This window comes from Grus americana, chromosome 2, assembly GCF_028858705.1.
Source record: "Grus americana isolate bGruAme1 chromosome 2, bGruAme1.mat, whole genome shotgun sequence".
In the NCBI taxonomy this organism is placed as follows: Eukaryota; Metazoa; Chordata; class Aves; order Gruiformes; family Gruidae; genus Grus; species Grus americana.
The window spans coordinates 84,282,065-84,307,169 of NC_072853.1; the positions used below are offsets into that span (position 1 = coordinate 84,282,065).

The 25,105-nt window shown below is 37.9% G+C and overlaps 1 protein-coding gene across 1 annotated transcript in view; it reads right to left on the reverse strand.

Moving 5' to 3' along the window:
• CDH18 (cadherin 18) overlaps positions 1-25,105 on the reverse strand; it is a 581,148-nt gene that overhangs the window by 359,750 nt on the left and 196,293 nt on the right. The gene's annotated exons all lie outside the window — the stretch shown is intronic.

A 25,105-nucleotide genomic window follows, 5' to 3' on the forward strand; every position in this document is an offset into this window, starting at 1 on the left:
GGAACTCATCACGATTATTCCTGTAATTTCTTAAGTCACCCATTTAAAATTTATTTTTTCCCCATCACCAACTTTAGCAGAATTTTATTCCTTCTTGAGAAAAATGAGTTCTTTCAAATATTGGAAGATGAATGTTGTGGAACAGCATTCACATTTTATACTTCAATGTACTAGGTAAGAAAGATATATTCATTAAAAGCCAAAAAGATGGAATGGTTCTTTCACTTGAATATTTTCCAGATGATTGTCTTCATTTAAGCCAATATCAAGTGCACAGTCTTAAGAGACCGTAGCTTTATCTGATCTGTGTTCTTCAATAATAAATATATCACTTTATAATTAATTTTCTTCTCCAGCAGTGTGGAGAAATATGGACAAAATACAAAACTAGAGTTGGAAAGTTAAGTTTTTAATTGAAAATTATCAAAGAACAAAAGTATGTTAATATTATGCAATACTATGGTAATTTACCTGTGAGAAGATCATTATCATCACAACCTTACTCAGAACAATAAAAGTGAAACTAAAGAGTTGACTGAGCTGAAGCTATGACTGAATTAAAATAAAAATCTAGCAGGAAAAACCTTGATTAATGAAAAGCCCGTGGGAATGAAACAGGTATAAATGCAAAAATAAATTTTCAAGACATATTAGACAATTAAAAAAAACCCAACACCTTTTCCTTCTCTTTATAAATAAAAATTACTACTTTTGAGATCAACACAAATATTTTAGTTTACAATAGTGAAATAAGTGCTACTTAATTATCAACTTCATTTGTAGACTGTATGCAAAGAACATCCCAGTCAATTGTTTTAAAAGTTGCACACAATTATTTGGTCTATTTCCTTAAAAAGTTTATTTGATTAATAACAAATAATGAAAATTACTCTTCACAACCACTGAATAACCATATAACTGAATAACTTGTTTCAGAAAACACTAAGATGTACTAGATTTCGTTTCAATGTGATGACAACAGTCCTACCCTGGAAAAATAAGGCAGCTCTGTATTTTCTTGTTCCTGCTCACTTCTTGTAAAAGGAAATTTGGTCTCTAACCCTTTCCAACTTCTTCTCATTAGATCAAAGGTGAAATACCAGCTTGTTTTCTTCTTCTTCCAGTTCACAGCTTTTCCAAAAGATGCTCAAAGCTGTTTCCCTCCCTGGACTGATTAGTCAATTCACTGAAAACAAAAAAAACCATCCTACATAGTATTGTGATGCCATCATAAATTATTACAGTTTGCCAAACAATCTTGATTTGATTGACTTTGTAAGTTGAGCAAATTTTCTCTTTCGACTCCAAACACACCAATATCAACTTTTTTAGTGTCAATATTACAGCATCCCTCACACTACAACTATCTTCAGCTGCTGCTTTGTCAGTCAAGGCTAATAATTGTCTTTCCTGTTGCAAGGAATATTTCCTATGCCATTATCTCACAAGCTTAAAATAAATAAACAAATAACTCATAAAAAAGTTATATGCATTGGCATTTGAGCCTAAAATTGGATTCTTCAGATAGCTTATGCTGAAATAAATGCACAACAGAGAGAATCTGTTAGATGGAAGGTAGACATTTTTGGCAGCAGCCTTAACTCAAGAAGTACCCAGCAAGCAATCTTATTTTTAAGCATTACCATTAAGCACGGAGAGGCAAACTTTGTAGTGTTGGGAAAAAAAAATAGTGAATTTTAGTGTTGAATTGAAAAATAAGTAAAACAAGGGGCACAACTATTAAGAATGACTGAAACTTAAAAAAAAAAAAAAATCCACCAAAGCCAACAAACAGAACAAACCACCAAACACAACCCCCCCAAAAAAAACCACCTGCACTTGTATCTTGAAAACAATGAGGAAAAAGCTACTCTAAATTTTCTGGAGAGACCAGCTATGATAAGGATAATGAATACAATTAAACCATCTTAATATCCACCCAAGTACGCAAATTTCTGAGATGTGATACACAGTTGTGCATATTCAAAGGCAGTCTGAACTTCAAATCTGTGGCTCAGGTAAGTAACAGCATACAAGCTGTAAAATGTATACCCTCAATTATGCTACAGATGATACATAGCTGGCAAAAAAAAAATTAAAAACAAATTTAAAAAAAAATCGCAAGAGCTGCAACTAAACTGGTATAGAACATGATTTTACTTTGTCTTCCAGATGAATCATGCTTACAGTCTAACCAGCTGCAATGGTTAGATTCTTTATTTTGTACTATACATGACTTAAATCTGAGTTTCTAAAGTTTTCAGCAAAGAGTGTGTATTCGTGTATGCTTGGCTGACATTTATGAGTGTAAAATACAAATAATAATTAACTAAGTGAATGAATCTAGAGTATTAATCCCAATAGCTTGCATTCTACATTCTGAAGTCTCATGAAGGAAACATTAATGCCTGCAATTTGTGAAGGACTGAAACTCAAGTAATATCATGGTCTTTGAAAAAGATATGCAAGACATTCTCAGCAATACCTATGATTCATCTAATTATGTTTAAGGCTGAGTCAGAGCAGAACTGATGGATTACTTTCCCTGGATCATTACTTAGAAAAGTAGTCTGCTGGGCAAGAATTTTTTTTTTTTTTTAATAAAGAAATATTCTTCACTAGAAACCACCACTGTAAAAAAACCCAACAAACTTGTAAAAAAAAAATTTCAATACACTGTCATTGCTTTTTCTGGGTAACAGCAATCTCCTCCTTTCTCCCCATCAGTGCTAATCTGGAATATTACTCAAATAACAAAAACAATTGCCATTGTGTTTATTCCTGCTGCTTTGCACAGTTCTGATCACTCTTAAATTTTGTGACCTATCACTGAAGAACATTTCTTGAAAATCAGTAATTAACACTTATTTTAACTATTTATTCCCAATTTTGAGACAAAGGGAAAAAAGGTAAAGCCAAGTCTTGATAAGTATGCCTATTCTTAATTTCCAATTAACAGGTTTCATTGGCAGTTCTCAGCTCTTCAGATGCTTAATTGCAAACAGAATTAGTTTCCACACACAGCTGAGTATTATTACTCCAAAGCCCCTTAGACACAAGATTCAGATGTGTAAAAATTCTTCATACAGCTTTGTGTGACAAATACTGGCTACTGAACAATTAATTGCTATTTTAAGCTTTTACTAATTTATTTATCCTCTTAAAAAAAACATTACATGTAGCTTAATGAAATTATGAATACCTAAGACAGATTTATTTTTTAAAATATAACCTCAAACCAACTTTTGGAACTAGTAGTTCCATTTTTTAATACCTATTGCAATTTTTTATTTGAAGCTTTCTTTAGTGTGTCCTCTACTTACCTAAGAAGATGCTTACCCTTCCAGCCAAAATGTCAAAATTGTAAGAAATAATATGTGCTTGACACTGTTACTTCACCCCAATTTTATATCTTTAGTATCATTAATTTTTCTTTAGCAATAAAAATTGGATATTTTTAAGAAACACTGTATTAATGTAACCATCTTTTTGCATATCACATTTTTTTACGTATATTCAAAGATATCGGGAATCTACACCTGCAAAAGGTTACTCTAGATCATTATATTTTTCACCTGTTCATTGTCTATACCAACAGCTATTTTAACAAACATCCACACCACCATCCAGCAAGCTGAAAGCTAATACAGAATTCTCCCAGAAGCTTAAAGCCACCTCCAAAGCAAGAAACTACCCTCTTTGATACCCACTATGTAGGATGATGGGGAAGGGGTGTTACACCAGTTGCTGTTGCTGTCACATGGGTTTTCATTAACAGGTTAATTTACATGGCTGCTAAACTATCTTTGAAATCAACCTGGACTTAATTAAAAAAAAGCAAAACAAAACACAAAAACACCAACAAAAAAACCCAAGCAAACAAAAGACCCCCACCAAAATAACAACAACAAAACACTTTATGAACCTAAATTCCCTGACAAATGCATGAATAAAAATCTATCTTACACATTCATAGATATTTGAAGACACCAAGAGTATGACATAAATATTCTTTCTACAGCCAAAATGAGTGTGACTTACTTTCTCCTACTTTTCAGGTGCCTCACATCTAAAGCTCTTTTTATAAGTAGTCTAGGGACAGAAATTTTCAGTCTCAGTTAAAGGTGAGTAACTTGTGAACCAGAACAGGATTAGAGTAGCTATCACTTGATTAGGAGAAATTCCAAATAATTTCTTTAGATATTACTTCAAGACTTCATTACTTCAAAATTCACCACTTGTAGGCTTCTTGAACATGTCCTAAGCAATCTGTTCTAGTCCTAATCAATCTGTTTGATTCATTGGTCCCAAATTCCCTTCAAACAGATATTTGCTTATTGCAGCTGCTTCATTTTCTGAAGGCAGTGATATTGAAGTTCTTTTAAATCAACAGTGTTGTACAACACAGGCTTCTAGAGTACCTAGTGTTCCTACAATGACGTTTTTATCTGCCTAATTACAAAAAGCAACCAAGTATTAACAAATAAGAGTTGCCAATTTTTAACATTCTTGACTGTGTTCATAGAACAGAATGACATTGATTTCAAAAGCTCCTGATTTCTTTTTGCAAAGGAAATGTCATTATTGACAGAGAAGGAAAGGTCCATGTTTTATTCAAAGAATCCCAAAACTGCTAAATTGAAACAAAAGATACCTAACAAGACCAAGAATTTGAATAAAGTTATCATTCAGTTATGTAAAAAAAAAACCCTGAAAACATTGTTTTGCATGACTCTCCTTAACCAAATATAGCCTCTTACAGTCCACATAGCCAGCTCAAATAGTCTGGGAATTTCTGAGAAAAGAGCAAGACTAAAGAAAACAGAACTTAAAGCTTTCCACTTCCTCCTATATGCAGTCAACAGGAGTTTCAGAAGTAATTATTCAGACACTACTGAATATTTAAGTGTGTGTATAAAGTAGCATAGTGCTCTGACTGTGGGAAGTGAAGAATATATTCAAATTTTGCTGAATTATTAACCTTCTCTCAAGCTGATATATATTATTTTGATACACTACAAACTGTTTCTTGAGATCTAGAAACAATCTGTTGAGATCCACTTATGCAAAGCTGTTGGTTTTGATGCCATCACACCATTATATACCAGCAGAGAATTAATTCAGTAATTATGTTATTTGTTCTGATACATAATCTGAAATTCTGCAGAAATGAGATGTCACCCACCCATGGCCTAGCTACCTGCCCATGCCAGTACAACAATGAAGCGCTCTTTTCCTCAGCACCTCTTGCCACTGGCCTTGGTAGGTGGGCTTTGGTGCACGCTGCCTCTCGACTCTACCTCTCGACTCCTGCAGGACCTGAAGTGCACTGGGGTAACTGCGGGAGCCGGAGCCTGCCCAGTGCGCTTGGGGCAAGGGACCCATCCCTGGGGCTGACTACAAAAGCTAGGGATGCAGATCCACAGAAAGGATGAGAGAAAGGCATGCGTCACAACCATCTTCAAAAAGGGCCAAGAGAACAGTCCGTGAAACCTACGGGATGATGAGCCTCACTTTGGTCCCTTGGAAAAATCACAAAGCAAGTCCTGTCAGTCTCCGGCCCTTCTTCAGCCCTCCACACTGAGCCTTCGGAGCCCAAAAGGCAGGGGAAGGGTGAGAAAAAGGACTAGATCCTTGGAAATGTTATATTTATCTCATTTTAACTGAATAAACTACAAGTGTTAGCATTGTTGTAACCTGATTAATAAAAAGTTGCTTATGAGACTAAAAATTACACTATAGCTCAACAAGATTTTGTTGCTCACAAATTGATGGGAATTCAAGCAAGCTAATCTGTAACTTGGATGCAACAAATTGGTAATAATTTTACACTTATCATTTTCACTTACCACTCCACTGTCTTCTTGCAGAGATAAAAAAATAATTAAACTAAGTAATAACATGACAATATTGAAATGCTTTATCTATATCTGATAACTCCTCCTTTTGTCTTACGTTACTTTCCTAAATCAATGCTATTCTAATGAAGACCCTTTCCTTCTGATAAGCTAAGGACATATTTGATTTGTGATATCTTGAAATAGGCAAATTAATTTAACTGCTTTTAAAATGTTGATCATTACTAACTGTCTTATCATACAGTCACTCTTACATGTTTGTTCCAAAGCTGCTCCAACTGCTTAGGGAAAAAATATGTGCTTACACTGGGGAAAGCCAGGATTTGGTTTCAGAACTGGCAGGAACTCTTGACTTACACAGGGGAAGGATATTGCTATTAATCCGAATGGCAAAAGCTTGAAAACCGAGGAGGTGCATCCAAAAACTGTTGAGTTCAGAAACCATGTGGACACATGCAGCAAATAACCGCTGCTTGACAGAAACAAGAAATTCTCAGTGAGGTGACTGGGGCACTCTTGAGGACAACTGTGGTCAGCTGGAGAAGCTGCCATTCCTAAGGGTCAGACAACCTTCAGAAAGGTTTTGGTTCTACAGTTCCCTGCTGTTGATCATTACCAAATATTACAGCTCACACACTTTGCTTTGGACAAGACTGCTCTTCAGCATTTGCAGGAACTTTGTGGAAGCAACACTTCTTGTTGAGTTGCAACAGACCTTATGGTAAGCTATTTTCCTCATGGGAAATAATCAAAAGACAGATAGAATTTCAGTCATGTTTAAAATTAAAAGGATGATGTGGCCGCAGTTCAAACAGTATAAGTATGCACACATATACACTACATATACAGTCAAATTTCATTTTGTCCATTGTACTTATACATTAAAAAGACTAGTAACAGTGTACACCGAAGTCAAACTTCTTATCTGGCATCTAGTATATGTTGCTTAGTTTAGCTCATAAGTATAAAATCTCTTTTGCTTTCAGAAACAATCAGACCACTATAAAAAAGATAATTTATCTCAGTAAATGCCAACATTTTTCACTGGGGAAGATTCCTATATCTTCACTCTAATTAAAAAAACCCAACAAAACCAATTCTGTAATGTCTAACAGCAAAAACACCAAACGTACTGCTCAAATGAAATTATGAAAATGCTCATGAATATTCCAGGCGAATTTCAGTGTCAAGGGGAAAAAAGTTCATAAAATTTCACAGCCTGAAGACGTGATTAACTTTTAGAAATAGTTCCCCTTTACTAAAACACAAGAGATTAATTCAATGCTGCAAAGTGAAGAGTATTAATGTGAGAACTTGGCTGTTCAAATTACAGGATGGTACCCTTTTGAGATCTCTAACAAAAGTGGTTGAAGCCAAAGGATGTGTCATGTCACTAGTTAATCCTTCATTAACGGCAATTATTGCAAAGCGTTACTGGGGATACAGGTTATCCAGCCTCACTCCCCACCTCTGTGGAGAGAAGTCCTGATGTTAAGCAGATGTTTATCTACATTCCTCTAAAACTGTATTTAAACAGGAAAAATATTTAAGCAACAGAAAATCATCATGCCAAACCAACATTGTGCTTTAGGTTTGCAAGGCAATATTACAAATTATCTTCTTCAAATAGAATTTGGAATGGTCATACACCATAGAAACAAGGGCATAATGAGGTACCTGCAACCTGTTCTTTGTGATAAACCAACACTGCAGTCCCTTGAAATCATAACATGGTGAGGAATTTTGTTTGGGTGCCTTTAACTCAGAAAATCAGACTTTTTGTAGAATGAAAATTACTGGTTTCTTATGATGGATTTAAAAAAAAAAAAAGTTAAAACCAACTATCATTCTGCTTGTATAGTCAGTCTACTGGATTAAACTCCATAAACGCAAGCGTCTTCAGAATTGGTGCCTCAAAATCTGCATACTATTTTTTTTTTCCCTTTGAGATTGGCCTCTCGTTAGAAACTTCAATAAATTTGCAACTAAATGAATGTACCAGTGCCCCTGAGAAGTTGCAACTCTTCCACATCTCTTGAACTGGACAGTTTATTTTATTATATGCACATGTAGGCCGGAGATTTAAAAGTTGTTCGGGTTGCAATTTTGATTCCCACCCCCCCACCAACAGAAATATATTTCTCCTTTTAAATGGCATACGATTTCTTTCCTTCATGCAGATATGTCTTTCCTTCCTGAGCTATTCTTTTCATGGCTTTAAATAGTTGGGTTCTAAAGTTTAGATTTTCCCTCTGCCTTTTTAGTTAGTGTTTGCAATGTACAAAGCTAAATTAAGCATGCCCCAAATCCAGACAAATTCTCTTTTCTTTCTACATTTGAAGTATATATTATAGAAAGGGAGTTTGTATTATTGATTAGACATATGGCAGTTTATCTTGCCTTTTTAATGTATTAATATTTTTATTACAATTATAAATGAAGACATTCTCAGTCATTCTTGTAACAAGAAAAGGTAATCTGGTTCAGGCACAGAAATTCACAATTTCTAGTAGAAAAAAACAATAAACTTATTAATAAAAAATATGATGCTATAAGGTTTGCAGTAAATTATCCAGAGATACATTTAAAATACATACTTTACTACCTGTAAGTTTGCTTTCAATTTTTGTACAAAACAGTTTCTTCTAAAAGCAAAGTTAGCTTTTAGAAAATAAAGTGCAAGTTTTATTTATTTAGAGATGTTATTTTCAGTATTATTCATGAAAAGCTTTGCAATAGTTTTTAACTTTAGCACGCCATAACAATTTTAGTTCCTTGTTCAGAACTCTCAGGAATCACAGAATCACAGCGTGGTTTGGGTTGGAAGGGACCTTAAAGACCATCGAGTTCCAATCCCCCTGCTGCGGGCAGGGACACCCTCCACTAGACCACATTGCCCAAAGCCCCATCCAACCTGGCTTTGAACACTTCCAGGGATGGGGCCTCCACAACTTCTCTGGGCAACCTGTTCCAGAGCCTCACCACCCTCACAGGAAAGAATTTCTTTCTAATATCTAATCTAAATCGACCCTCCTTCAGCTTAAACCCATTACCCCTTGTCCTGTCACTACACTCCCTGATAAACAGTCCCTCACCAGCTTTCCTGTAGGCCCCTTCAGGTACTGGAAGGCCGCAATTAGATCTCCCCGGAGCCTCCTCTTCTCCAGGCTGAACAACCCCAACTCTCTCAGCCTGTCCTCATAGGAGAGGTGCTCCAGCCCTCCGATCAGCTTCGTGGATGTGAATGTGCTAATGGAGATAGAAAGGAAAGCCTGCAGTTTTGTGAGTTCATCTTTAAAATATCCTATCCTGCCTGAAATGTCATCAGTAATGGGACATTTTTATGGCTAACAATATTCCCAATATTCTTCGTTTATGGTTCCTTTGATATAGTCATCTTCAGTTTTTCTGTAATGGAAACAATAGTGCTAATCACATTTTCTCTGCTCCAGTGAATAGCCCTTTCCCTGATATGAGTTAGTTCAGATGAAATTTCTTTTCTTTAGTGGCTTGACTTCAGGATAATTTAGTATTAATTATTTTTATGGAAGAATGTTCAATCAACAACCTGTTTTCATACTGAAATATAACTGCAGAAGTAAAAAGTAAAAGAAAGGAGAAAAAAATCAAACTGAGAAAAATAGCATCCGCAGAACTGGCATTTCAGCCATTCAATAGCAGTTTCAGTAAAATGGAAGGTGAAGGACAGCTCAGTCATGCTGCCGTGTTTGGAAGATCCTTTTTCCTACATGCTGACTCATGTTCAACAAGAATTCTAATCCAATATGTACTGCCAGTACATATTACATGAAATCTCAACTCATTCTTACATTTCACTGAGCTTAAACTTTCTTTTGAACCTGCGCCAAGATGGTATTCATCCTAAATTGACAGGAAGCCAAAGAACCTGATGAGAGGTGGACAAAGTATTTTCATTTTCCTACTTCTCAACTATTATTCTGTGACAGCAATTATCTGCTGTATTTGACAGGAACTTTGCAATACATTTTAAAAATTATTTGAAGTTGAATATTAATTAAAAAATATTTTGTCTTGACTGGGAAACCTCTAAAACACACTGTTTTAAAATTAATCTTTTATCTTTAGTTGAACCACTTACTCATCTAAGTTGCTTTTCATTTAAAAATGCATTAATCTGTCTTCAAAGCAATAAAATTAGAAATTATTCCAATGCCTTTTGGCTTTTGTTGCAATCTCTAACTAGAATCAGAATCTAACTAGAATAAACATTATGAAGATACATTCCAGGAACACAAAACCCAGCCTTGATCCGTGAAACACTCAGAGCGGAGTAGATTAACTCAGGCATGAGCCAGAGGTCCTAAACATTCTTTTGATAAATTCCTCCCATAACTGACTAGATGAATTTTTATGCTTTCTATGTGTGTGTTTAGGCACTTTATAAGAAGCTCTCACAACTCTTTTTTTTATTCATCTATTACGATTTAGTATTCAGGAAACATGTTTGGGAGAAAACCCAGAAATTATAACACAAAGGGTAGGTATTAAAGCTGACATAATTTTATATGCTTTGCTTGAAATTCGCAGGAGGATATTGTTTCACAGACATACATTGATCTTTTATGAAAATGTTCTTTGTGCAGAGCCCATACACCACATTGGACAGGCTGAACTGCACTTCTGTGGTAACACTGATAGCAGACATTTTAAGATTTAGGGTAGGTACCCTGCTACCCAGTGAAACTCACTGTGAAATAAGGCCAACCACAGCAGCAGCAGAGAGATTTTAACCTAAAATGCATGTGTCAGACCCTTAGGGATATGTCCATATATTCTAGGTTTATTTACTCAGTGTGATAGTAAGTATACAGCATACAAGAGGAAAACGCAGCTGTTCATGGCTGAGGCAATGCAATTGTACAAGTTCTGTTATGAGATAACAAAAAACCCTCTTGCTTTTTCTATTCAATATAAAACCTTCCATGATAGAATATAGATGGATTTACTTTCATCTGGGTTACTTGCTTCTCTCTTTGCTAAAGCTCATTTTGAGATGCAAGACCTGCTTTCCAGCAGATTTATTTTCATTCAGTAATACCATTCCAAGTATAACGTGTGGGAGTTCTGCAAAGCTCTACAGATCTTCCTCCCTTGTTTGATATTTTTCAATGTTCATTCCTTAGAAATATTTATCTAAAAGCAAAAGAAAGTATATACAAATTTTGTAAGGTACTCACACAACAAATATTTATGACAAGAACTAAAAACTGCATTTTATGAGAATCTAAGGTCTTAACTACTGCGCTTGCTATAAAGCTATCTCCTTACTTTCTAAAAGATTTTTCAACTTCAGAAAACTATTTATTTATGCTTCTGTTTTATTAAGTACTAGATCATCCCAAATCACACATATGCTAAACCATATATATCAAACCCTGGAATTTATAATATGGATTTGACAATCTCACAAGAACAGATCACAGAGTCACAGAATCACAGAATGGTAGAGATCGGAAAGGACCTCTGGAGACCATCTAGTCCAACCCCCCTGCTAGAGCAGGATCACCTAGAGCAGGTTGCACAGGATCACCTCCAGGAGGGTTTTGAACATCTCCAGAGAAGGAGACTCCACAACCTCTCTGGGCAGCCTGTTCCAGTGCTCTGTCACCCTCAAAGTAAAGAAGTTTTTCCTCATGTTCAGGTGGAACTTCCTGTGTTCCTGTTTGTGCCCGCTGTCCCTTGTCCTGTCACTGAGCACCACTGGAAAGAGTCTGACCCTATCCTCTAGACCTTTGCCCTTTAGATATTTAGAAGCGTTGATGAGATCCCATCTCAGTCTTCTCTTCTCCAGGCTAAACAGACCCAGCTCTCTCAGCCTTTCCCCATATGAGAGGTGCTCCTGTCCCCTCATCATCCTCGTAGCCCTCTGCTGGACTCTCTCCAGTAGTTCCCTGTCTGTCTTGAACTGGGGAGCCCAGAACTGGACAGAGAACTCCAGATGTGGCCTCACCAGGGCAGAGCAGAGGGGGAGGATAACCTCCCTCCACCTGCTGGCCACCCTCTTCTTCATGCACCCCAGGATACCATTGGCCTTCTTGGCCATGAGGGAACATTGCTGGCTCACGGAGAGCTTGTTCTCCACCAGGACTCCCAGGTCCTTCTCCACAGAGCTGCTTCCCAGCAGGTCAACCCCTAACCTGTACTGGTGCTTGGGGTTATTCCTCCCTAGGTGCTGAACCTTTTTGCCTTTGTTGAACTTCATTAGGTTCCTCTCCACCCAGCTCTCGAGCCTGTCCAAGTCTCACTGAATGGCAGCGCAGCCTTCTGGTGTATCGGCCACGCCTCCCAGTTTTATATCAGCAGCAAACTTGCTGAGGGTACACTCTGTCCCCTCGGCCAGGTCATTGATGACTATGTTGAACAAGACTGGACCCAGCACTGACCCCTGGGGCACACTGCTTGCTACGGGCCTCCAACTAGACTCTGCACCACTCATCACAACCCTCTGGGCTCTGCCATTCAGCCAGTTCTCAATCCACCTCACTGTCCACTCATCTAACCCATGTTTTCTAAGGTTACCTATGAGAATGTTACAGGAGACAGCGTCAAAAGCCTTGCTGAAGTCAAGGTGGAAAAAATCCACTGCTCTCCCCTCATCTACCCTGCCAGTCATGCCATCATAGAAGGCTGTCAGGTTGATCAAGCATGATTTCCTCTTGGTGAATCCATGTTGACCACACCCAATAATGTTCTTTTCCTCCACATGCTTAGAGATGATCCCCAGAATGAGCTGTTCTATCACCTTTGCAGGGATGGAGGTGAGGCTGATGGGCCCGTAGTTTCCTGGGTCCTCCTTCTTGCCCTTTTTTGAGACTGGAGTGGCATTGGCTTTCCTCCAGTCCTCAGGCACCTCTCCTGTTCTCCATGACCTTTCAAAGATGATGGAGAGTGGCATATTAATAACATCTGCCAGGTCTCTCAGCACTTGTGGGTGCATCCCATCAGGGCCCACGGATTTGCTGATGTCGAGTTTGCCTAGATGTTCTCTAACCTTATCCTTCTTGACCAAGGGAAGGTCTTTCCTTCTGGGTTTATCCTAGTTTTATGAAGTGATTTAACCCCAGCTGGCAACTAAGCGCCACAAAGCTGCTCGCTCACATCCCCCACACTGGGATGGGGGAGAGAATCAGATGGGTGAAAGTGAGAAAACCCATGGGTTGAGATAAAGACAATTTAGTGAGTAAAGCAAAAGCCGCGCACGTAAGCAAAGCAAACCAAGGAATTCATTCACCACTTCCCATGGGCAGGCAGGTGTTCAGCCATCTCCAGGAAAGCAGGGCTCCATCACGCGTAACGGTGACTTGGGAAGACAAACGCCATCACTCCAAACATCCCCCTCTTCCTTCTTCCCACAGCTTTATATCCTGAGCATGACATCATATAGTGTGGAATATCCCTTTGGTCAGTTGGGGTCAGCTGTCCCAGCTGTGTCCCATCCCAACTCCTTGTGCACCCCCAGCCCCCTCGCTGGTGGGGTGGTGTGAGAAGCAGCAAAGGCCTTGGCTCTGTGTGAGCACTGCTCAGCAGTAACGAAAACATCCCTGTGTTATCAACACTGTTTTCAGCACAAATCCAAAACACAGCCCCATGCTAGCTACTGTGAAGAAACTTAACTCTATCCCAGCCAAAACCAGCACAAAACTAAAATCACTGAAACAATGAAGTTACTCCAGCAGACACAGATTAAATTTGAGATTGCTAATACAAGTTTCATTGCCACAAGATGTTTTGGAGCCGAAAAGTAACTAAGTGTGTTCTAATTCACAAAGGCAACATTGTCAGGGAGTAGATCTTTTCATAGAAATCCAACAATGTATGGAGTACAGAAGATTCCTTTGTCCATGTTATTTTCTTATATTCTTCCATAATCATTAGCTACTTGTCACTGCTAGAGATACAGTAGTTGCCTATACATGGCATTAGTTTGACAGTTGCTGGCAGGTCTTATGTTGTAATCCTCCTGTGTTCATGTCATGTTGCTTTCTTAGAGATGTTATTCAGCAAAATCTTTGTTCTATGCACTTAGTCCATAGTGATAAAACCTGCCATTGCAGGAATACATTTTAATTTGAGTTTCAAAGGGCATTTCCATGCTGAAGGAAGAGAGACAGCCCAGCATCATTTTAACCCAACAAATGGGAGTCCAGCATAGGGACGTTTACGTGTGTGTAAACCAGTTTACGTCTTCCTCACATTGTGTGTCTCCAGTGCTTCAGAGATACCTGAGACAAGCCCATTACACAAAACAAACATGCTGAACCTACATTTTAACTTTCAACAAACTTAAGACACACAGGAATTATTCTTATATAGGTCTACGTGTAAATAAATATCAAAGTGCTTTAAACCGAAAACAATACAGCTTTTGATTGCTTAAATAATTTTTTTCAGTGCAACATTAAAACCAATTACATAAATTTGTTTTATCTAAGAATAAATTAATATTTATTAGCAAAGAATATCTTCTTTTATTTTCAATTTACAATTTTACATTGCTTTCAGGGACTTCCTTCTCTGTCCCAATCCCTTTTCTCGAGTAGAAAGGGGAGAAGTCATACACTGACAAAAATGAGGACAGGAGAAAAAAATAATACATTTTTGGTTGGGCAAAAATAATCCCATATTTTTTCAAATGAAAAGCTGTACTTTCTCAAAAAAATCCTTTTTTCTTCAGAAAAAAAAAAAGTTACTTTCAACTAGTTTCAGAACAGCTGCCTCCCTTCAGGCACCTAGAGCCCTGTGACCTTACCACTGACACTGCAATTATGTATTACCATCCTCTGTGACAGAATAAACAAGTTTAATAATCTAAGAAATTGATTATTCAGATAAAATTTAAGTTCAATCTCACAGGATATTCCATTTTACTGCTTTGGTTTTATAGCAGTTAAACCCAAGTTATTGCCTGAATGGAATTTTTTACACTGGAAAGTGAATAGAGAATAAATTCATCCATTAAGCTGACTTACCTTATGAGAGAGTTTCCTTCTTAGTCATGATTTTTCCTGTATTTTACAGTTTGATTACTATTTAAGAACACTATAGGTATATCTGTTCTTTTTTAACTTCTGAAGGAGAGACAATATGATTTCTGGAGATCTTTACAAGCTGTACATCTTTATCATTTACCAAGCTTTAACCATGCTTAACCAAGAAAATCAAGTAGCATATGGAGCCACTCGCACTTTTGTACAGATTATTCACACCACAGGTGCCTCAGGGGGGAGAGATCAATTTTTCTCCAAACTGCCAAGGTCTCATCCTACCTCAAAGAGGAAAGACAGCTCCATCTAGTATAACAGAGATGTAGCAAAGAGGGACACATTCACTTGCAGAGGGACACTTTCACAAGGAATCAGGCTACGATTCAGTCGAGGGATAATTTTTTTGTTTTTTCCTGAAAATCACTTTTCAATACTTTGCAGCAACATTGAAAAGTTAGTCATAATCCATGTCTATAAAACCAGGATTATTAGTCCATAAAAACTGTCAACCGCAGATGCTCTGGGATCAGTAAGTGTCCTCATTATTAAAGTAGCTATAGTTTCCACAAGAAATCCACAGATTTTGCAAGCAATACAGAACAGTTAATATTATTACTGAAATACTCAATCTATATACAGCAGACATTCAATTATGCTGATAAAATGTCCCATTATAGACAGAAAGTACCAATATTATTTGCCAGACTATACTGTCAGAGCTGTCAGCAGTTAAAATCAAATTAGATTTGACAATCAGGATTTCAACTGCAAACTGATCTTTAGTAATTAATGTAATTAGCAGTCTGAAACAAAGAGAACAATGTACTAGCACCATGAACATATTGTTTGCTCAGATGAATCATTTTCACATTGCTATTTAATTGATGTGACTTTTGCTTCACATACACTACAATTACCATGTCATGTTACTGATAGAGTAGATAGAGGGAAAATTTGGCTAAACTACAGTCTTCTTTTTTAAAGGACAAAAGTTTAATTAAAAATTTAAAAAAAATCCTTGCTAAATAACGTGAAAACCGATACACCAGGTTGAGCATCTATATCTAAAAGTCTCCTATTTCAACATGGAAATATCAAAGCTTGATTATTGCTGCCAAACAACATGCAACATATACAGAATATTGCCACTTGTAGAGAATAAAATCTCGCAGAATTGGCAAGGCTAACCAGCCTGTGGGGAAAGAACATTTTCTAAGCAAACAGTTATTTCAACTGCACTTAGGACTCAGGAAAATGGAAGCAGAAATCTAATTTACTTGTTTAAGCCTGATTACAAGGAAAGACTAAAAGTTGTTGCCAACACATTCCCTAGCAGCAGTGTGCTAACTTAAAAATTAAATGGAATATCTACCAAAAAAAATTCCCTATCACGACAACACATTCTTTTTGTTTCCTCAAAAAAGGAACAACATGAAGAACACAATTAAGATTCGCCTCCACAAAGGTCTTTAGCAAATCACTTTCAAAATAGTGTGCCTGTGATCACAGAAACATTTACTCCACAAATCATGACAGGAAATAAGTCAGTCACTGTCACAAAGCACTAAACCTCTATGGTTCAAACTGAGGGAGGTATCATAGAATCACAGAATGGTTTGGGTTGGAAGGGACCTTAAAGATCCTCTAGTCCCAACCCTCCTGCCATGGGCAGGGACAATCTCCACTAGACCAGGTTGCTCAAAGCCTTGAACACTTCCAGGGAAGGGGCATCTACACCTTCTCTGGGAAACCTGTTCCAGTGCCTCACCACTCTCACAGTAAAGACTTTCTTCCTACTATCTAATCTAAATCTACCCTGAAGCTTTTTATTACAGAAACAGGTTGAAAGCGAGAGCCTTCTCTTCTCCAGGCTGAACAATCCCAACTCTCAGCCTGTCTTCACAGGAGAGGTGCTCCAGCTCCGACCATATTCATGGCCCTCCTCTGGACTCACCCCAACAGCTCCATGTCCTTCTTATGTTGGGGACCCCAGAGCTGAAGGCAATACTCCAGGTGGAGTCTCAGGAGAGAGGAGTGGAAGGGGACAATCACCTTCCTCAACCTGCTGGTCACACTTCTTTTGATGCAGCCCCAGGATATGGTTGGCTTTCTGGGCTGTGAGCACACATTGCTGGCTCACATCCAGCTTTTCATCCACCAGTACACCCAAGCCTTTCTCTGCAGCCTGCTCTCAATCCTTTTATGCCTCAGCCCATATTGACACAGGGAGTTACCCTGACCCATGTGCAGGACCTTGCACTCGGCCTTGCTGAACTTCAGTTATCATTGATGCATTCCAGGAACCTCCTGGATTGCTTAGGCCCTGCTGTGTGTCCCTCCAACAGATACTGGGATGACTGAAGTTCCCCATGAGGATCGGGGCTTGTGAATGTGAGGGTGCTTCTGTCTGTCTATAGAGGGCCTCACCTTCTCAGTCTCTCTGGAGACTCAGGGATTTTATCATCAGAGAGGGCCAGGAGCCAACATCATGAAATGTAACTATTTCTAAGAGCTTTTTTCTAGGCAAAAGGCATGCACAGGAGTTGGCAGTCTGTCAGGAATTCCACTTCCATCAAAGTGCCATTTTATCATGAGCCTGTTGACACATTCACATGTATAGTCCCTATCAACTCTAACAATACGTATGTCTAACCTGTAACCCATTCCAGAAGTTGTGTTCAGAGTCCTTTGATAACTATCAAGGTTAGGACTTCAAAAAAGTGACTGGGGTGGGAGGAACCAAAACACAACCAACCAAAAGCACTCCTCTGCTGTTCCTTATATTTCACTCATCAGAAAAAGGAAAACTGTAAAACAGAACGGAAAGTTCTTCTCCTGAAAGAACAGTCTCCAGTGTTGCTTTTTCAGTGTTTTAGGATTTGTGTTGCTTTGGAAGTGTACCTATGTGGACTTGAGAGTCTAAATAGGTACCGACCTGTGTCAACACTGACCTAAGAGAACACAGACATTTTAAAACAGGAGAGTATTCATTTCATGAAGCCTGGAATTCAACAATACTTCCCCTTCTAGACATAATCCTGCATACTACTGCAGCAGCATACCAGTGCTTTGCATGGTCATTCTAGACAGCCTCATCGTCTTCAAATTCTATTACTATGAACAGGAAACTGAAATTAGTTATACCAGCAGCCTCCTTCTTACAGCTCTACATTTTTAAGTGATGTTGTGCCCACAGCCAGCCCTGACGCCCCTCACAGAAACTGAGCAGTCCCCAGCATCGTCGTACACAATTTGTCCTCGTTTCATGTAGCAGGAACCCACACTTTGCTGGAGGCTGCACCGGAGCAACTTAGAGATCAATCTTAATTCCCTGGCAATAGCCATTCCTTATCACAGCCCCACCAGGTACTAACCTGCACCACTTCATGCTGCAGAGACCCTTTCTGTCTAGTTCCACATATTGGCGACGATGAGTTTAACTGGCCAAGGATCCCTCCTGAGTCTCTGTTCTGACGGTAAATTTCATTTAGAGATGAAATGTATTGCTGGTCTGAGTGAACAGGTAGGAAAAGAGCATTTTAAAGCTACTTTGAATTACATGAATTAAAAAAGCAAGGAACAGCTCAGGTGAGGCAGGACAGCAAGACAGTGATGGCATAAAATGATTAACTGGGAGACAATTAGTTTCAGTAACTCCAGTCTGATCTTACATTCCAGAAAGCAAAAATTAAAATATAAAACTTAAATTAAGCAGCTTAAAAGCAGCCACAACCAATCTATTTCTAATTTTCCAGAAAGACTAGGGTTTTGCAGTACAAGCAAGATGAAATACCCTACAGGAACTGGAGAGTGAAAATACTAAATTGGCTTTCCTCAATGTTGTCAGAAGCTGATTTTCATCTCTTCATTTTGCTGATAAAGAAAGGTTAGAAATGCCTATTGTTTTCCAGCCACAGCTTGGAAAACGAGGCAATTTGAGACTCTGAACTCAGTGATTTTTCTTCCTATCACGAATGATCTATAAGTTTCATTACTCTATGATCTTTGATTCCTCAGGCAGAAGTTCTGTTATATAAAATAAGCCTCCTAGAAACTGAAACAAAACCAGACATGCACAGAATTCCAAGCAAACAAAAACATCTCAACACCAAGCCTCATTTCAGTTTATCTGCTTAACTGTGGTCTGCCTGTAGAGCCCCTACCCATTGTCAACTTGCCAGCAGGTGCTATATTCATTCAATTGGTTCATTCTTAAGAGGAAGTACTTTTATTTAAAAAGCCAAGCAAAAAGCCCCAAACTCCTCAAAATGAAGAACCAAGCAATCCAAACCCCTGCCTCTGGCAGCATAAGCCATTTTCTTTTCATTGGCTGCCATGCTGAAAACTGGGTTTCATGCTCCTCATGTTTGCTTGCTGCACTGGAGGACAGGCACAATGATGTAACTTACTAAATATGAAGGCAAAAAGAACTTCAATATTTTTCCAAAGAGAAAAGTTGCAAAACAAAGCTTTTGGATTATAAATTTTCCTAGAGAGTTTAGGAAGAACAGTTCCCATTGCCCGTTTTTAACAGATTAGCTTCATTGGAAAGTATTTACTGTCCTCATTATTGATGTGTCATCATGAAAAAAAAATTGGAAATATTTAACAACTCCAGATGAGCTGTTTATTATCAATGACTTTTAATTCACTGTGGTCCTGTTCACAAGTTGCTGTCATGATTAGTGAAGTAGCTAATTTGATATTCTTTTTAGCTGTTGCTCTCTGGGGATAAATAAAAGAATTCAGTAGTTACAAACATGTAGATGGTAAGTATAGGAAACTATCTAATGAACAGCAGCAGCACAGGTAACCTCCTAAACTGTTTTTGATGTTGTAGCTTTTGTCAGGTATAGTGACCAAGTCAGAGAAGGGCTGCTTTCAAAGAGAAGTATGAGAAGGTTAAAATATTGAGGAGGAAGGCATCCTAGTTATTAAAATTATAATTTTAGACATATTTCCATTACACAACAAAATAACTTCAATGTAGAAACAGCAGTTTTGCTGGAACAGATTCCTGCCCTGATCACTGACTGTTTTAGTGGGGGAAGACTTTCCATTACAGCCAAAAAAAAAAAAAAATCTTTCCAACAAAACTGAATTTTTTCCTCTCTCCTTTTTCATACTTCTAAGTATCTTTTTCAACCTATTTATTTTATCTGCTTTTTGCATCCCAATTTGCCCATTGAATACAGGGGGAAAGGAGGATAAAGAAAAGAAAACAACAGTTAGGCATACCCTAAAACAAAACAAAATAAAAAAGGGGTTTTTTAAAGACAAAATTTAAACAAGAATTCTTGTATTAAACACAATTTTTAATTCCATATATTCAAGTGTCCATCTGAAAAAACAAAAAAAACCCCAATCAACCAAGTTTCCAGTTGTTGACTTTAACATTGCACTAAATTGAAACAGCAATATCTGTATTGCAGAAATACTAACCTAGAAACAAATGCTGTTGCAGCTATTACTCTCATAAAATGCCATTTTTAAATGTTAGTGACCATGGGAAAGTATCTGACTGAATTTGAGACTACATATTTCCCATTATGAAAGATGACAGAAATATTTTATCAAAAATAACACACGAAACAGTATATGCAATATGAAACCTTAATTAAGCTGTTCTATTTCTTCAATAGTTTGTCATATAAATGATTCAGTGGACCTATGTTTTTCCTAGTATTTTTTCCTGAAAGAAAAGTACTTAATGCACCTTTATAAAAGTACTCTACTTAGCCTCACATGAAATAATGGAGCTGGCAGAGAAATTCAGGCTTAGTGCCATGGCCCCAAGGGCACCGCCAGTCCTGGCTGTCCCTGTCCGTTCCCCCAAGCCTCCCCTCACCCTGCCCACAGCCCCAGGACCCCATTTCAGCTCCCGGGGCTGCCAGTCCCTGCCCCACTGATGCTGCAGGAGTGCCTGGTCTTGGTCCTGTCTCCTGTGGTTCTGGCTCACAGACAATTTCCTGTGAAGACCCTGGACCTCCATGGAGGACAGCTTTGTCTCCTGCCCTGCCTCTGGCCTCGCCTCCTGCTGTTCCTAACCAGATCCTGGCCATGGCTCGTCACCTCACCTCCTCTGCCTGGGACTGCTGACAGTCCTGTCACCATCTCCAGCCCTCCTTGGGTGCTGCAGGACTCCACCCTGTCCATGATGGCCCTCCCGGTGCTTGTGGGCACCCTTGGTGTCCAGCTCATCCTCCCTTGTGGAGCACCTCTGCTTGCTACTCCCAAGCACTCAGTTCTCCTTAAGAATATATTATTACATATTTACTTAAACCTGACATGAACAATGGACTAAAAAATAAAACTTCTTGGTCATTAAAAGCTGTTGATGCACTTACTGCACTTACTAATGATTTCCATTAGCTCTCTCAAAGTGGTAAGTGCTTAGGAACAACAGGATAAAGATGACTATATTACATTTTTCTTTCAATTGATATATCTGAAAGAACAAGGAAACTGCACACAGATAAAGTAAATTAGAATTCTGTCCCTGAATTAAGTTTGATCATGAAATCTTCACAGGAATTTATATCAAACCTAGAGTTAGCTCCTGATTTTAGCTGAAGCTGAAATTAACTGAATTTATGTTTCAGTAGTTCTTATTTGTAGGTGATATTCCCCTGGTCCTCCTCTCAATCACTTGAGAGGTTTTCCTTTTAAACCTATTATTATTATATTTTCAGGAGGCAATAAAAATGTCAATAATCAGTCAGAACAATATACAATCATGACACCAATTCCAAACCTATAATTAAAAAAAAGAAATTGCTCTTGCTGTTGAAAGCTTCGCGTTCACTTTATCCAGGTTTGACATGTTCACTGTGAATATACCGCTCTATTTCTATACAATAAGAATGGCCAACAAAATCTTTTCATAATTGTATTTAAATACTAACATCATGAAATGGTTTTAAAAGCTTACTTCCATCTTTTAAATTATAATTATTTGAGGCTCTGAATAAAATCCTTTGAAGTCTAATGAAATAAACTCTCCCGGTGTCACTTTTATTAAACAAAACCATAGATTAATAGATATTTTACATTTTTTGTTAAATTTAATAAAATGCAGTTATACAAAGATGATATTGGAATAATATTGCATTGCAATATTGTGACGCACATGCATTATTCAACTTACATTTAGAAAATTAATTCAGAATGTAGCAGACTCTGAGATATATGAAAAATAGTAAAGGTAACAGTTCCAAAGGCCGTGCCTGGTGCAAGCAGTTCACGGTCCACAGAGACAAAGTAATCTTTTGTAAAGCGAGAGCAGCTAACAGAGGAAGTAAGCAAAACCAAGTCCAACTGCAGACAGTTGGGCACGGCAGTGCTGGTGAAGGAAAGAAAGAGCAAATGGACATGGTCATCAAGACACGCTATAAGGCCAACATCTCTAGCACTCTGGAGGAGAAGACAAATCTCACGGCTGTGGAAATTGAGCTGTTGATAGAGCTGCTCCACTGGAAGACAGCCAGGTGCACGCTGAACATCAAAGATAAACACCCAGAGGTTACCTTTCTTCCTTTTTTTAAAAAGCAATTTCTTATTTGTCTACCACCCTATTACTTAATGAAAGAGAAGGACAAGAGACAAAAAGATGAAGGTATATACAACGTGATGTCAAACTCAGTGGTGAAACTGGAAAAAAATGAGATTCTTCACCAAAATATTGATAGGTATTCAAGCATACCAAATTTTCATCCACGCACTGATACTATCTCTCAAACTCTCCATTCTATGCCTCTTCAAAAGAAAATTCTGTTTCCTGCTATAGAGAGAACTGCAATCAAACCTTTTGTACTCATTTCTACCAGACAGTCCCTGTGCTTCACACGCTTGCGCTGCCGCCCCCTCCTGTCCCACAGCCCAGCGTGTGGCCAGCCCCGGCTGAGCCGACGGCAGCCTGCGAACCCACCGTGCCGGGGTGAGGCACAGGCAGGTGACCTCGGTGCTGCGCTGCAGCTGGCAGCGTGTTGACGAAGGGAGTTTTGGACTGAAAGCAGTCCCATAAAGGGAGAATTTCTCAACTGTACACTTACGCTCTGGTTTCTTACACGTCTCGGGAGGTCATGCAAATGCAACACATGAATGCACAGTAATCCATAGGTCTTGCTGCCCCACGAGTCAGGTGCTTGTCCGTCATGCTGCCATTAATGCAGAAGATGATGTACAGTCTGCATTTATTGAATGTGTTTTGCTTTGGGTTTTATTGTTATTTTTTTTTTAAAGCAGAAAGCACCTAAACTTCAAACTGAATTCTGGTCACCAGAGCTATAAAGGAAGAGGGGTGCCTCAGAAGTTGAAGAGCGTAAAATGAAATCTATTAAACTATTTATGTCCTTTGCTGTGCAACCTCTACTATTAAACAAAACTAACTCATCAGATGACCTTTACATCTTTAAGTTAGATAAATTAATGATGAGCAGGGACCAAATATTTCCAAAACTAAACCATTTCAAAGACATGTTTGGTAAATTTATCTCTTGTACTTTTAACCAAGTTGAAATCTCAAATTCACTAAATTTCAATTAAATATTTGCCAGGTCATCCATTTTGGTAATTTACAACCTTATGTCACAATGTAAATGCTGGATCTTTTTGAATGTAGGTATCTGACAATCTACAAGACAAGAACAAAGACTGATAATACGATGTGGTATTCTTAAAAAGGAAAATCTGTCTTCCAATATTTGTCCCATGATTTTCCATCTTTAAACATATTGCATTGAAATCTCATTCCTAGGTTTTCTGTTGTGACCATCAACTTGTCAGTAACAGAGCAAAACCCAGTTAATTCTCTTAAAACTATCAACATCCTTTGCATCTGCGTAAGACTACAGAAAACAATAACTACCGTCAGATGTGCATGGTCGGTTTTAGGGGCCATTTTTTATTCTTTTTGTAAGAACTTCAATCTATTAATAAACCAACAGAACAACAACCCATTTAATACAAGATACTATCTAGTTCACTCAGTACCAATTCTGACACTTATTTCTGTAACTTCCATAAAGCTGGGACGTGAGACAAGCCATGTAGGAAACATCAATACACATAGTACAGTGATAATGAATAATACAGGATGGTTTCAGAAGGTAATGGTTGGGAGGAGCCCATAATGCATCCAACAGCCACGCACAGTTCTACAGCTGAAATCTCTTCAAAATACCAGTGACGCATGAATTTATCTCTCTCCACACAAAGACCAGAAGAGCTTTTTTAAGTCATGTACATGTTCTCATATAAATAACACATCTACTTAGAAATTTACTAATTGTTATTACCGGTGACAGTGACTCCTACAGACTATTTTACATGCTGCATAAATAAATATTTTCATTGACTTGAAATGCGATAAATTTATTGGAAAGTATCCTATTGATAATGAATAATAAGTGTAAAAAGAAGGGTTGTTTTGTAGGTTTTTTGATAATAAATTAACTTCTGACACATAGCTACAACCTCTACTGAAACAGCTTTTAACATTTCAGTAATTATTATAACAGTAAAATTTTCCTAATTTTAAAAGATGGCAAAAAAAAAAAAAATTGAGAAGACAATTACTCCATTGCCAAAACAGTCTCTGGGGCAAGTATCTTTTAATGAAGAAATATAACTTCTAATATGTGGAGTATATTTTAAGATCTTTTCAACTGCGAAGTATAATCATCTTGTGGGGGCATGCCTCATTATTTCCTGGCATTCAAAGCTGACAAAATGAAATATCTCCTGCAATTCTGAAACTGTTTTGGCAGGTGGGGAAAAATGATTGAAAACATTAGTTACATAACCTTCAAGATCAGATGATGAGTTATCTCTATTGTACTTTACTGTATTGTGCAGTAGAGAAATTGAGCAATTAACTGTAAGCAAATATTCATTATAATTCTCCAGTAATGTATATATGGAGTAATTTCTCACAAAGTCAAACACATCAGTTTGATATTTTGATCGTAAATCTTTTTCATATTTTCTCCATGCTTTCACTGGTGCCTTGAAATTTTTCACCTATATTCCAACATAAAATAGTCTCTAATATTTTCATACTTATGTTGGAAGCATCAATGATATGAAAGAAAAAGTACACTCTTTTTCAGCCAAATCTATCATAATTTTTGCAACTACAAGAGGAGCCAACAAGCTGTTGGTAATACACAAAGCAGTTCCTCCCACATCCACCACCACCAGAAGGTATTTTTTTCATAGGTG